The 13,148-nt window shown below is 42.6% G+C and overlaps 1 protein-coding gene across 2 annotated transcripts in view; it reads right to left on the reverse strand.

Annotated features, from left to right (window-relative positions):
- The window catches only part of LOC112249331 (granule associated Rac and RHOG effector protein 1), a 48,221-nt gene extending 35,731 nt beyond the window's left edge, over nt 1-12,490 (reverse strand). The window contains exon 1 of one of the 2 annotated variants that reach the window (XM_024419181.2): nt 12,435-12,490. The gene's annotated coding sequence lies outside the window, so the exon portion shown is untranslated. Of the gene's footprint in view, nt 1-11,174; nt 11,316-12,434 lie in introns of those variants that run through there. The other variant, XM_024419180.2, reaches the window with a different exon arrangement.
- Between the last annotated feature and the right edge of the window lie 658 nt (nt 12,491-13,148).

A 13,148-nucleotide genomic window follows, 5' to 3' on the forward strand; every position in this document is an offset into this window, starting at 1 on the left:
ACTGTCTTTCTAGGGGTAGTTTTCAAGAGGTTCAAACCTGGGTAGCATTAGGTGTTCCTTCCTGCTACACCTATTTTTTCTATGACATTCTTGAGAGTGTTGCTTCCCTCAGGATCTAGGAATTTATCTGAGAAACTAGCCCTCGGGGGCCACCAATCAGACACTCCAGTGAAAAATTGCAAAACAAGTCCTGCCACTTTTGCTAAAAGCTGCCATCAAACTAAACACAGAAACCACTTCATGCTTACCTTACATTGTAGTGGTAGTCTATATTTCATAGCCAGAATTAGGTGAAAACAAAAAACCATGGAACACTAGAATCATTCCTGTTCATCTGGGATTCATTACACCCCCCTCCCCCATCAAAGATTCCATTGTGACATTCTAAACTCTGATGAGAGTGAGAGAGCAGCATATTCTAAGCATTGCAGCATGAGCAACACTAGAATGCTTTGTTAATGGAAATATCACTCTGGTTCGTCCAGTTGAATGAATAGACAAAGCCATGAGACAAAAGGCAAAAATAGATATCTTGTGACTATTGGGCTCATGGGCTGACTCCCTCACACGTAACAGGAAACAACATTTTAAAAAGGGATCTGCTGATCAATACATTAGTTACACTGACAACAAAAACTAACAACTGGTCCATGGTCTGGGACAGGGCTAGTCAGGAGTTGGATTAGTGGTCAGGGAGTGTACACAGACATCTGCAGAGCAATGCATTTATTTCCATAGCAACAGAGCTGTGACATAAATCAACAGGGATATCTGCGATAAGAGGGTTTATCTATGTCAAACATGATGCAACTAACCAGAGCTTCTCAGTAAGTGTTAGAAAGATGCAGTCTGACAAAGTCCTCTCTCTACAGGCAAACAAATCCAGGTGACTATTAGGCCAATTGCCAAAATCTGCATAAAGAAAACAAGCGCATTTTCACCCGTTTCACCAGTAGTGTTTCCGCCAAACTGACTTGATGCAGATAAAAATCAGCGCATGGTGACATTTCACATAGTGCATTCGGAAAGTATTCAGACCCCTTCACCTTTTTCACATTTTGTTACGTTACAGCCTTATTCTAAAATTGATTAAATAATATAAAAACCTCAGCAATGACAAAGCAAAAACTGGTTTAGATTTGTTTGCAAATGTATTAAAAATAAACAGAAATACCTTACTTACATAATTACTCAGACACTTTGCTACGAGACTCAAAATTAAGCTCAGATGCATCCAGTTTCAATTGATCATCCTTGAGATGTTTTTTACAACTTGGGAGTCCACCTGTGGTAAATTCAATTGATTGGACATGATTTGGAAAAGGCACACCTGTCTACAGTGCCTTGCGAAAGTATTCGGCCCCCTTGAACTTTGCGACCTTTTGCCACATTTCAGGCTTCAAACATAAAGATATAAAACTATTTTTTTGTGAAGAATCAACAGCAAGTGGGACACAATCATGAAGTGGAACGACATTTATTGGATATTTCAAACTTTAACAAATCAAAAACTGAAAAATTGGGCGTGCAAAATTATTCAGCCCCTTTACTTTCAGTGCAGTAAACTCTCCAGAAGTTCAGTGAGGATCTCTGAAGGATCCAATGTTGACCTAAATGACTAATGATGATAAATACAATCCACCTGTGTGTAATCAAGTCTCCGTATAAATGCACCTGCACTGTGATAGTCTCAGAGGTCCGTTAAAAGCGCAGAGAGCATCATGAAGAACAAGGAACACACCAGGCAGGTCCGAGATACTGTTGTGAAGAAGTTTAAAGCTGGATTTGGATACAAAAAGATTTCCCAAGCTTTAAACATCCCAAGGAGCACTGTGCAAGCGATAATATTGAAATGGAAGGAGTATCAGACCACTGCAAATCTACCAAGACCTGGCCGTCCCTCTAAACTTTCAGCTCATACAAGGAGAAGACTGATCAGAGATGCAGCCAAGAGGCCCATGATCACTCTGGATGAACTGCGGAGATCTACAGCTGAGGTGGGAGACTCTGTCCATAGGACAACAATCAGTCGTATATTGCACAAATCTGGCCTTTATGGAAGAGTGGCAAGAAGAAAGCCATTTCTTAAAGATATCCATAAAAAGTGTTGTTTAAAGTTTGCCACAAGCCACCTGGGAGACACATCAAACATGTGGAAGAAGGTGCTCCGGTCAGATGAAACCAAAATTGAACTTTTTGGCAACAATGCAAAACGTTATGTTTGGCGTAAAAGCAACACAGCTCATCACCCTGAACACACCATCCCCACTGTCAAACATGGTGGTGGCAGCATCATGGTTTGCGCCTGCTTTTCTTCAGCAGGGACAGGGAAGATGGTTAAAATTGATGGGATGTTGAATTGATGTTTGAAGCCTGAAATGTGGCAAAAGGTCGCAAAGTTCAAGGGGGCCGAATACTTTCGCAAGGCACTGTATATGAAAACGGTCCCACAGCTGACAGTGCATGTCAGAGCAAAAACCAAGCAATGAGGTCGAAGAAATTGTCCATAGAGCGCCGAGACAGGATTGTGTCGAGGCACAGATTTGAGGAAGGGTACCAAAACATTTCTGCAGCATTGAAGGTCCCCAAGAACACCGCGGCCTCCATTATTCAATGGAAGAAGTTTGGAACCACCAAGACTCTTCCTAGAGCTGGCCGCCCGGCCAAACTGAGCAATCGGGGGAGAAGGGCCTTGGTCAAGGAGGTGACCAAGAACCCAATTGTCACTCTGACAGAGCTCCAGAATTCCTCTGTGGAGATGGGAGAACCTTCCAGAAGGACAACCATCTCTGCAGCACTCCACCAATCAGGCCTTCATGGTAGAGTGGCCAGACGGAAGCCACACCTCAGTAAATGGCACATGACAGCCCGCTTGGAGTTTGCCAAAAGGCAACTAAAGGACTCAGACCATGAGAAACGAGATCTGGTCTGATGAAACCAAGATTAAACTCTTTGGCCTGAATGCCAAGCGTCACGTCTGAAGGAAGCCTGGCACCATCCCTACGGTGAAGCATGGTGGTGGCACCATCATGCCGTGGGGATGTTTTCAGCGGCAAGGACTGAGAGACTAGTCCGGAGGCAAATACAAACAGAGCAAAGTACTGAGAGAATCTTGATGAAGAGCACTCAGGTTCATCTTCCAATAGGTCAACAACCCTAAGCACAAAGCCAAGACAATGCAGGAGTGGCTTCGGGACAAGTCTCTGAATGTCCTTGAGTGGCCCAGCAAGAGACCGGATCGAACAGCAGACCTGAAAAATCGCTGTGCAGCAATACTCCCCATCCAACCTAGCAGAGCTTGAGAGGAATGAGAGAAACTCCCCAAATAGGTGTGCCAACCTTACATCATCATGTCACCAAGTCAAACAATTGTACCTAACTTTCCTGTTTCCATCACAGCTGTTATGATTATTTTGATTAAATTATACAGAGACTTTAAATGGTAAAAACATGGTTAAAGTCAAGTCAATCTCCATAGAGGAAGATTTCTTCAAACTGCATGCAGTAAAACAAACTACTGTTAAGTAGAGGTCGAGCAATTCATCGGAATGGCCGATTAATTAGGGCCGATTTCAAGTTTTCATAACAATCGGTAATCGTCATTTTTGGACACTGATTTGGCAGATTTTTTTTTTTTACACCTTTATTTAATCTTTATTTAAATAGATAAATCAGTTAAGAACACATTCTTGTTTTCAATGACGGCCTAGGAACGGTGGGATAACTACCTTGTTCAGGGGCAGAACTACAGATTTTCACCTTGTCAGCTCGGGGGATTCAATCTTGCCACCTTCCAGTTAACTAGTCCAACTCTCTAACCACCTGATTACATTGCACTCCACGAGGAGCCTGCCTGTTATGCGAATGCAGTAAGCCAAGGTAAGTTGCTAGCTAGCATTAAACTTAACTTACAAAAAACAATCACCAGTTAACTACACATGGTTGATGATATTACAAGTTAATCTAGCGTGTCCTGCATTGCATATAATCGATGCGGTGCATATTCGTGAAAAAGGACCGTCGCTGCTCCAATGTGTACCTAACCATAATCATCAATGCCTTTCTTAAAATCAATACACAGAAGTATATATTTTTCAACATGCATATTTAGCTAAAAGAAATCCGGGTTAGGCTCGTAAGCATTCATTCAAACAGCACTTTCGTGCGTTTTGCCAGCAGCTCGTCGCTGTGCTTCAAGCATTGCGCTGTTTATGACTTCAAGCCTATAAACTCCCGAGATGAGGCTGGTGTAACCGAAGTGAAATGGCTAGCTAGTTAGCGGGGTGCGCGCTAATAGCGTGTCAAACGTCACTCGCTCTGTGCCTTGCAGTGGTTGTTCCCCTTGCTCTGCATGGGTAACGCTGCGTCGAGGGTGGCTGTTGTCGTTGTGTTCCTGGTTCGAGCTCAGGGAGGAGCGAGGAGAGGGACGGAAGCTATACTGTTAAACTGGCAATACTAAAGTGCCTATAAGAACATCCAATAGTCAAAGGTTAATGAAATACAAATGGTATAGAGGGAAAATAGTCCTATAATAACTACAACTTCTTACCTGGGAATATTGAAGACTCATGTTCAAAGGAACCACCACCTTTCATATGTTCTCATGTTCTGAGCAAGGAACTGAAACGTTAGCTTTCTTACATAGCACATATTGCACTTTCTTCTCCAACACTTTGTTTTTGCATTATTTAAACCAAATTGAACATGTTTCATTATTTACTTGAGGCTTAATTGATTTTATTGATGTATTATATTAAGTTCACTCAGTATTGTTGTAATTGTCATTATTACAAAATATAGATATTTTTTATTTTATTTTAAAATCGGCCGAATTAGTCGGTATTGGCATCGGCGTTGACAAATCATAATCGGTCGACCTCTACTGTTAAATAGAATATCTCATCAAGCTTTGGATGACAGCCAATAATGCAATGTCTTAAAATGTGACATGCTCAAAGCAAACAGAAACCCAAGGGTAAAGAGGTGGCTGTGACAAATGTGTTGGAAATTTTGGTTTACTACAGAGAGCTGAGATGCACAACAACTAGTCTATACTCAAACTCAGTGACACATTTAGGCTACTAACAGTGTAGTTAGCCTATTTAAATATATATATATATATCTATATATATAAAATCGAAACCAGAGACAGCAGCATTGACAACCTGATTCCACAATGATAAAATGGCCCAAAAATGAGAGCTGTTTATATTGGTAAAAACTTCCTTCTTCGGATCACTTGTGGAGCAACAAGATATTCGGTAGAAGGTCACACTTTTCCCCCACCCCTCTCTCTCTCCAAACTGCAGCAACCCAAACAGGAAATACATTCCACATGACCACAGAAGGCAGACATAGCAATAGAAGCTGCCTTTAGCTCAACAACAATACCAAAGACCTCTGTTGTAGTAGCACATGAGGGGATTATTCAAATACTTTAATAAGATAGTCAGTTGAGTTGGACAGTACTGATTGAATGTGTCTTGTGTGTGTAACATTCAGCAAAACAAAGGTGGGGAAATAACTGAGAACGCTGTTCATGGACTACAGCTCATCGTTTATCAACAAGATAGGGACACTGGGATTGAACCCCTCCCTCTACAACTGAATCCTGGACATCCTGACAGGCCAGGTGGTGAGGGTGTGCAACAACTAGGGCTGGCTCAATTTTCAGATAATCATGTAACTGACAATTATTGACAATATAACTTTATATTCAAGCAGATAAAGTTTAGTCAACAGCAGTTAAGTTTTACATGAAGTGGGTAAAATTGGTATTTTATGAGCAAAACGGCACAGTCGGAAGGAGAAGCTTAATTTCCAAAAGTCCCGAGCGGTCAAAACCATTTGTTTTTTAAATCTGGTGTCACAAAAACTGTGTTTTATTCATTTGCTTATGTTGTAGATCATTTTCAAAGCGGCATTATAAGCTCAAAACATTTAAAATGACAATTATGATAATGACAGTGTCTATTTGCATAACAATTACCCAAAATTCCATAACAGCGCAAGCAACAACACCTCAGAAACGCTGACCCTCAACACGGGGGCCCCTCGGGGGTTTGTGCTTACTGCCCTCCCTGTTTACCCAAAACTGCGTGGCCACGCACAACTCCAACACCATCATCAAGTTTGCTGACAACACGTGGAAGGTCTGATCACCGGCGGAGATGAGTCAGCCTATAAGAAGGAGATCAGAGACTTAGCAGTGTGGTGTAGAGGTCGACCGATTATGATTTTTCAACAACGATTATTGGATGACCAAAAATGCCGATTCCGATCAATCTGACAATTTTTTTTTATTTGAAATAATGACAATTACAACAATACTGAATGAACACTTATTTTAACTTAATATAATACATCAATAAAATCAATTTAGCCTCAAGTAAATAATGAAACATGTTCAATTTGGTTTAAATAATGCAAAAACATAGTGTTGGAGAAGTAAAAGTGCAATATGTGCTTTGTAAGAAAGCTAACGTTTCAGTTCCTTGCTCAGAACGTGAGAACATATGAAAGCTGGTGGTTCCTTTGAACATGAGTCTTCAATATTCCCAGGTAAGAAGTTGTAGTTATTATAGGACTATTTTCCCTCTATACCATTTGTATTTCATTAACCTTTGACTATTGGATGTTCTTATAGGCACTTTAGTATTGCCAGTGTAACAGTATAGCTTCCGTCCCTCTCCTCGCTCCTCCCTGGGCTCAAACCAGCAACACAATGACAACAGCCACCATCGAAGCAGCGTTACCCATGCAGAGCAAGGGGAACAGAGCAAGGGGAACAGAGCAAGGGGAACAGAGCAAGGGGAACAGAGCAAGGGGAACAGAGCAAGGGGAACAGAGCAAGGGGAACAGAGCAAGGGGAACAGAGCAAGGGGAACAGAGCAAGGGGAACAGAGCAAGGGGAACAGAGCAAGGGGAACAGAGCAAGGGGAACAGAGCAAGGGGAACAGAGCAAGGGGAACAGAGCAAGGGGAACAGAGCAAGGGGAACAGAGCAAGGGGAACAGAGCAAGGGGAACAGAGCAAGGGGAACAGAGCAAGGGGAACAGAGCAAGGGGAACAGACGCTATTAGCGCGCGCTAACTAGCTAGCCATTTCACTTCGGTTACACCAGCCTCATCTCGGGAGTTTATAGGCTTGAAGTCATAAACAGCGCAATGCTTGAAGCACAACGAAGAGCTGCTGGCAAAACGCACAAAAGTGCTGTTTGAATGAATGTTTACGCGCCTGCTTCTGCCTACCACCGCTCAGTCAGATACTTGCCTGCTTGTATGCTCAGTCAGATTATATGCAACGCAGGACACGCTAGATAATATCTAGTAATATCAACCATGTGTAGTTAACTAGTGATTATGATTGTTTTTTGTAAGATAAGTTTAATGCTAGCTAGGAACTTACCTTGGCTTACTGCATCCGCGTAACAGGCAGTCTCCTTGTGGAGTGCAACGAGAAAGAGGCAGGTTGTTATATCGTTGGACTAGTTAACTGTAAGGTTGCAAGATTGAATCCCCCGAGCTGACAAGGTGAAAATCTGTCGTTCTGCCCCTGAACGCGGATGCAGTCATTGAAAATAAGAATGTGTTCTTTAACTGACCCGCCTAGTCAAATAAAGGTATATAAAAAAAATGTTTTAAATAAATAGGCAAATCGGCGCCCAAAAATATCGATTTCCGATTGTTATGAAAACTTGAAATCGGCCCTAATTAAATCGGCCATTCCGATTAAAATCGGCCGACCTCTAGTGTGGTGCAAAGACAACAACCTCAATACGACCAAGGAGATGAACGTGCACTATAGGAGAAAGATAAATCCACGATAATCGAGAATTTCAATAAGCATCTCTACGGCTGGCCATGCTTTTCACCTGGCTACCCCTACCCCAGCCAACAGCTCTGCAACCCTGCAGCAACTGGCCCAAGACCCCCCCACTTCTCTTTCACCCAAATCCAGACAGCAGATGTTCTGAAAGAGCTGCAAATTCTGGACCCCAACAAATCAGTTGGGCTAGACAATCTGGATCCTCTCTTCCTAAAGTGAGCCGCCGCCATTGTTGCAACACCTATTACTAGTCTGTTCAACCTTCCTAATGATTGGAAAGAAGTCGAGGTCATCACCCTCTTCAAAGGGGAGATACTCTAGACCCAAACTGCTACAGACCTATATCCATCCTGCCCTGCATTTATAAAGTCTTCAAAAGCAAAGTGAACAAACAGATCATTGACCATTTCGAATCCCACCGTACCTTCTCGGCTATGCAATCTGGTTTCCGAGCTGGTCATGGGTGCACCTCAGCCACACTCAAGGTCCTAAACGATATCATAACCGCCATCGATAAAAGACAGTACTGTGAAGCCGTCATCATCGACCTGGCTTAGGCTTTCGACTGTCAATCACTGCATTCTTATCGGCAGACTCAACAGCCTTGGTTTCTCTAATGGCTGCCTCGCCTGGTTCACCAACTACTTCTCAGAGTTCAGTTTGTCAAATCGGAGGGCCTGTTGTCCGGACCTCTGGCAGTCTCTATGGGGGTCCGAACAGGGCTCAATTCTCGGGCCGACTCTTTACTCTGTAAATATCAAAGATGTTGCTCTTGCTGCTGGTGATTCTCTGATCCACCTCCACGCAGACGATACCATTCTGTATACTTCTGGCCCTTCTTTGGACAATTAACTAACCTCCAAACGAGCTTCAATGACATACAACTCTCCTTCCGTGGCCTCCAACTGCTCTTAAATACAAGTAAAACTAAATGCATGCTCTTTAACCGATCGTTGCCCACACGACTAGCATCTCTGCTCTGGACGGTTCCGACCTAGAATATGTGGACAACTATAAATACCTAGGTGTCTAGTTAGACTGTAAACTCTCCTTCCAGACTCACATTAAGCATCTCCAATCCAAAATTAAATCTAGAATTGGCTTCCTATTTCACAACTAAGCCTCCTTCACTCATGCTGCCAAACATACCCTCGTAAAACTGACTATCCTACGGATCCTTGACTTTGGCGATGTCATTTACAAAATAGCCTCCAACACTCTACTCAGCAAATTGGATGCAGTCTATCACAGTGCCATCCATTGTCACCAAAGCCCCATTTACTACCCACCACTGCGACCTGTATGCTCTTGTTGGCTGGTCCCCGCAACATATTCGTCACCAAACCCCCTGGCTCCAGGTCATCTATAAGTCTTTGCTAGGTAAAGCTCTGCCTTATCTCAGCTCACTGGTCACCATAGCAACACCCACCCATAGCACACCCTCCAGCAGGTATATTTCACTGGTCATCCCCAAAGCCAACACCTCTTTTGGCCACCTTTCCTTCCAGTTCTCTGCTGCCTATGACTGGAATGAATTGCAATTTTAAAATAAATATACACACACACACACACACACACACACACACACACACACACACACACTTAATCACTCAAGTTGGACGTATATCTCCCTCACTAACTAAGCATCAGCCATCAGAGCAGCTTACCGATCGCTGCAGCTGTACACAGCCCCTCTAAATATCCCATCCAACCACTTTTTCTGCTCGTTTGCACACTGTTATTTTTCTACTTGCACATATCACTCCAGTGTAAAGTGCTAAATTTTAATTACTTTGCCACTATTGGCCTATTTATTGCCTTACCTCCTTACTTCATTTGCACACACTGTACACAGGTTTTTCTATTGTGTTATTGACTGTACGTTTGTTACACATGGGATAAACTCTTGTTTATGTCGCACTGCTTTGCTCCATCTTGGCCAGGTCGCAGTTGTAAATAAGAACTTGTTCTCAACTGGCCTACCTGGTTAAATAAAGGTGAAATAAATACATAAAAAGAGGAGAGAGCATGTCCCCATGAACATCAACGGGGCTGTTATGGAGCGGGTTGAGAGCTTCAAGTTCCTTGGCGTCCACATCACTAAGGATGGCCCACACACACCCACACAGTCATGAAGAGGGCAAGGCTGCGCCCCTTCCCCCTCAGGTTGAAAGGTTTTGGCATGGGCCCTCGGGTCCTTCGACAACGGCACCAACGAGAGCATCTTGACTGGCTGCATCACCACTCTGTATGGCAAATGCACCACCCTTGACCTCAAAGCGCTACAGAGGGTGGTGCGGACAGTCTAGTACATCACTGGAGCCGAGCTTCCTGCCATCCAGGGCCACTATATCAGGAATGCAAAATTGGCAAAGACTCCAGGCAGCCAAGCCACAGACTGTTCACTCTGCTACAGTTGGGCAAATGGTACCGGAGCGTCGGTTCAGGCTCAGAGACAGCTTCTACCCTCAGGCCATAAGACTGCTCAATAGCCAACTAATGGTACCCAAACTATCTGCACTGACCCTAGCACGCACACTACATTGACACTCCCACAAAACCTCCCCCACACACACTTAAACACTCATAATTTGCTGCTGCTCTGTTCTTTACTCTTATTATTATCCATCCTGATGCCTAGTCACTTTACCTTGCCTTCATGTACATATCTACCAAAAATACCTCGTACCTCTCTGCACATTGATCTGGTACTCCCTGTATATACTGTATCGCCATTTGTGTGTATTTTATTCCTATTTATCATTTTATTATTAAACGGCATCGTTGGGAAGGACTCCTAAGCAAGTAAGTATTTCACCGTAAAGTCGTATTTGGCACGTGACAAATACGATTTGATTCCAGTTGTTCGATACTGTACTACTGGCCTATATCTTTGCAAAATTTGCCAAATTCTCAATCTAACATTACCACCCAAGCAAAAAACTATAACATTAAACAAATCATGCAATACCCAGATCAATGTAGAATATCGAAAACAACGGTGCAGCATTATTGATGTCATCTATCAGGCAAGCTACCAAATGCAAAGGATAGTAAGGGCTACTCCCGTTCTGAGGATGCAGCAAGCTTGCTCCGGCTGTCCCTCACTGGTTGGCTTGCTATATATAACACACAAGCAAATGTTGATGAAAGCGAAACATAATGCAACCTAGATATACTAGCACGGCTAAATACCGATAGATCACGAGCGTAAAGTCAGTAGATAACTAACTACAGTAAGCAGATATGAGCTCGGAAGACCAGTTGTGGGGAGGTAGATTTTTTTTTCAAGTAAAGAGGTCGCAAAATTGCCCACCCGGCTCGCTAGTTACACTAGATTGTACCTACTATAAATCGGTGATCCTCTTTCAAATCCGACCAGCTTGGTACTAGTCGGTTGTGTGGTCAGTTCAAGTGAGCCGAGTTATCCACCTTTGAAGCATAGAAAAATGCATAGACGTAGCTCGTAGGCTAGTATTTATGAATCTGATCACTATTTAGCAGGAAGGTGCAACATAATCTCCGTAAGCGCAGTACGCCGGTTTCATCGAAACTCATGCAGACAACACGGGGCACTATGTTGCAAGCTATTAATACGGCCCTTTAACGCCCTAAACTACAACGAAATCGCCTATCAGGCTCGAGTGGAGAAAAAGTTCGGCAACATAGTTACACAAAATACATGAGAATATCACTGTAACAAACGCTATTCGGTTTGGAAAAGCATGCTTTATTGTACCTTTATTTAACTTGGCAAGTCAGTTAACAAATTCTTATTTACAATGACCGCCTACCAGGGTCTGCCCCTTGTTCAGGGGCAAAACGGCGGATTTTTACCCTGTCAGCTCAGGAATTCGATCCAGCAACCTTTCGGTTACTGGCCCAACGCTCTAACCACTAGCCCCCATAAGCCACACCCAAAGATCTAACGTTAGCAGCCAAGTAACTAGTAGGCTGTAAATTGTCAGCGTACCATAGACTATTAGAAGGGTTCCATACCTATTGTAAACATGTTTGCCCCCCTCCTTAGACAAGTTTACCTATCTTAGTTACCTAGCGTTAGTTAGCTGGCTAGCTAGCTAGCTAGCTACCTTCCCTGACCCTCGAAAGACACTAATTGAAATTGCCTCGCTGGAAGGGCAAACAACATATTTGCAAAAATAATGTCCCAAAACCAATCAAATCACACTAGGTAACGTTAGCTAGTCCACATTCACATTATTTCAGGGATATCTTAAAATAAATACTAAAAGCCAGTTCGCTACCAAGCATTCATAGTTTGATTGTCTTAGAACTTCTTGCAACTGATGCTAAATTGTAGGTTTCTGGTTAGTAGCTACTGAACAGCCATATAACTCCCAAAGACCACAGCTAACTAGCTAGTTATCGACAACCAATGTAAGCGTTAGCTATCTAGGTACTGTAGCTAGCGCTCTGCGACACGATTTTTTTAAAGCTAGAACACAAAAAACAAACCTAATACAACTGGGACACTAGGGTACTATTCCTTGTTACAACAACTGTTGTTTGTGAAGGGAGTAAATTTGTTAAGAGCTTTCAGATAAAAACGTTTTTAATCAAAGTACAGTTGATAAGCGCATCACTTACCAGCTAGCTAGGCATCCACCCTCTTGACAGCGAATGAAGTCTGTATACAACGGATGTGACGTTTCTCTATAAAAACCAGAGCGCGTGAGCTAAACTACAAACATCGCTTGATCACACGGATCAGACACACTCAAAACCTCGAATTCGATCTGAAGTGAATGCTAAGATGAAAGCGTCAGATATAAACATATTTTTAGAACATCATTACTTCATCACAAATATGATGTTTTATGTAGATAATATGGCATGACATCAGTTACAAATTCAAGTGTGGAAGAACAATACATTACGCTTTTCATAACTAATTTGATCATTATTTTAATCGATTAGGTGTATTTATAAACAATCCCACTGAAACAGTAAAACATGTTTTTGTTACAAGAATCGAATTGTCGCACAATGGTATTTATGTATATTCTGTGGAGTTATCCGCCCTCTAGTGGTCTTTTTAAACTGAATAGGTGAAGTATCACTTATCAAACACTAGCGTGCGACAAAGATTCGACACTAACATGTCTCCCACTGGACGAGACGCACTTAGGTGGTCCACACATTGATGCTGTTCTAATAATATAATTATCACCCGGAGCTACAATATTCAGCATGAATTGAGATTTCCCTTGGTCCTATGTTTAAAAACATTTTTAAAAAAATAGTATCACATCTGGAGGCAATTAGAGTTTATTAATTAGATTTTAATGGTGTGCACTGACG

Source organism: Oncorhynchus tshawytscha, linkage group LG04 (assembly GCF_018296145.1).
Source record: "Oncorhynchus tshawytscha isolate Ot180627B linkage group LG04, Otsh_v2.0, whole genome shotgun sequence".
Taxonomy (NCBI): domain Eukaryota; kingdom Metazoa; phylum Chordata; class Actinopteri; order Salmoniformes; family Salmonidae; genus Oncorhynchus; species Oncorhynchus tshawytscha.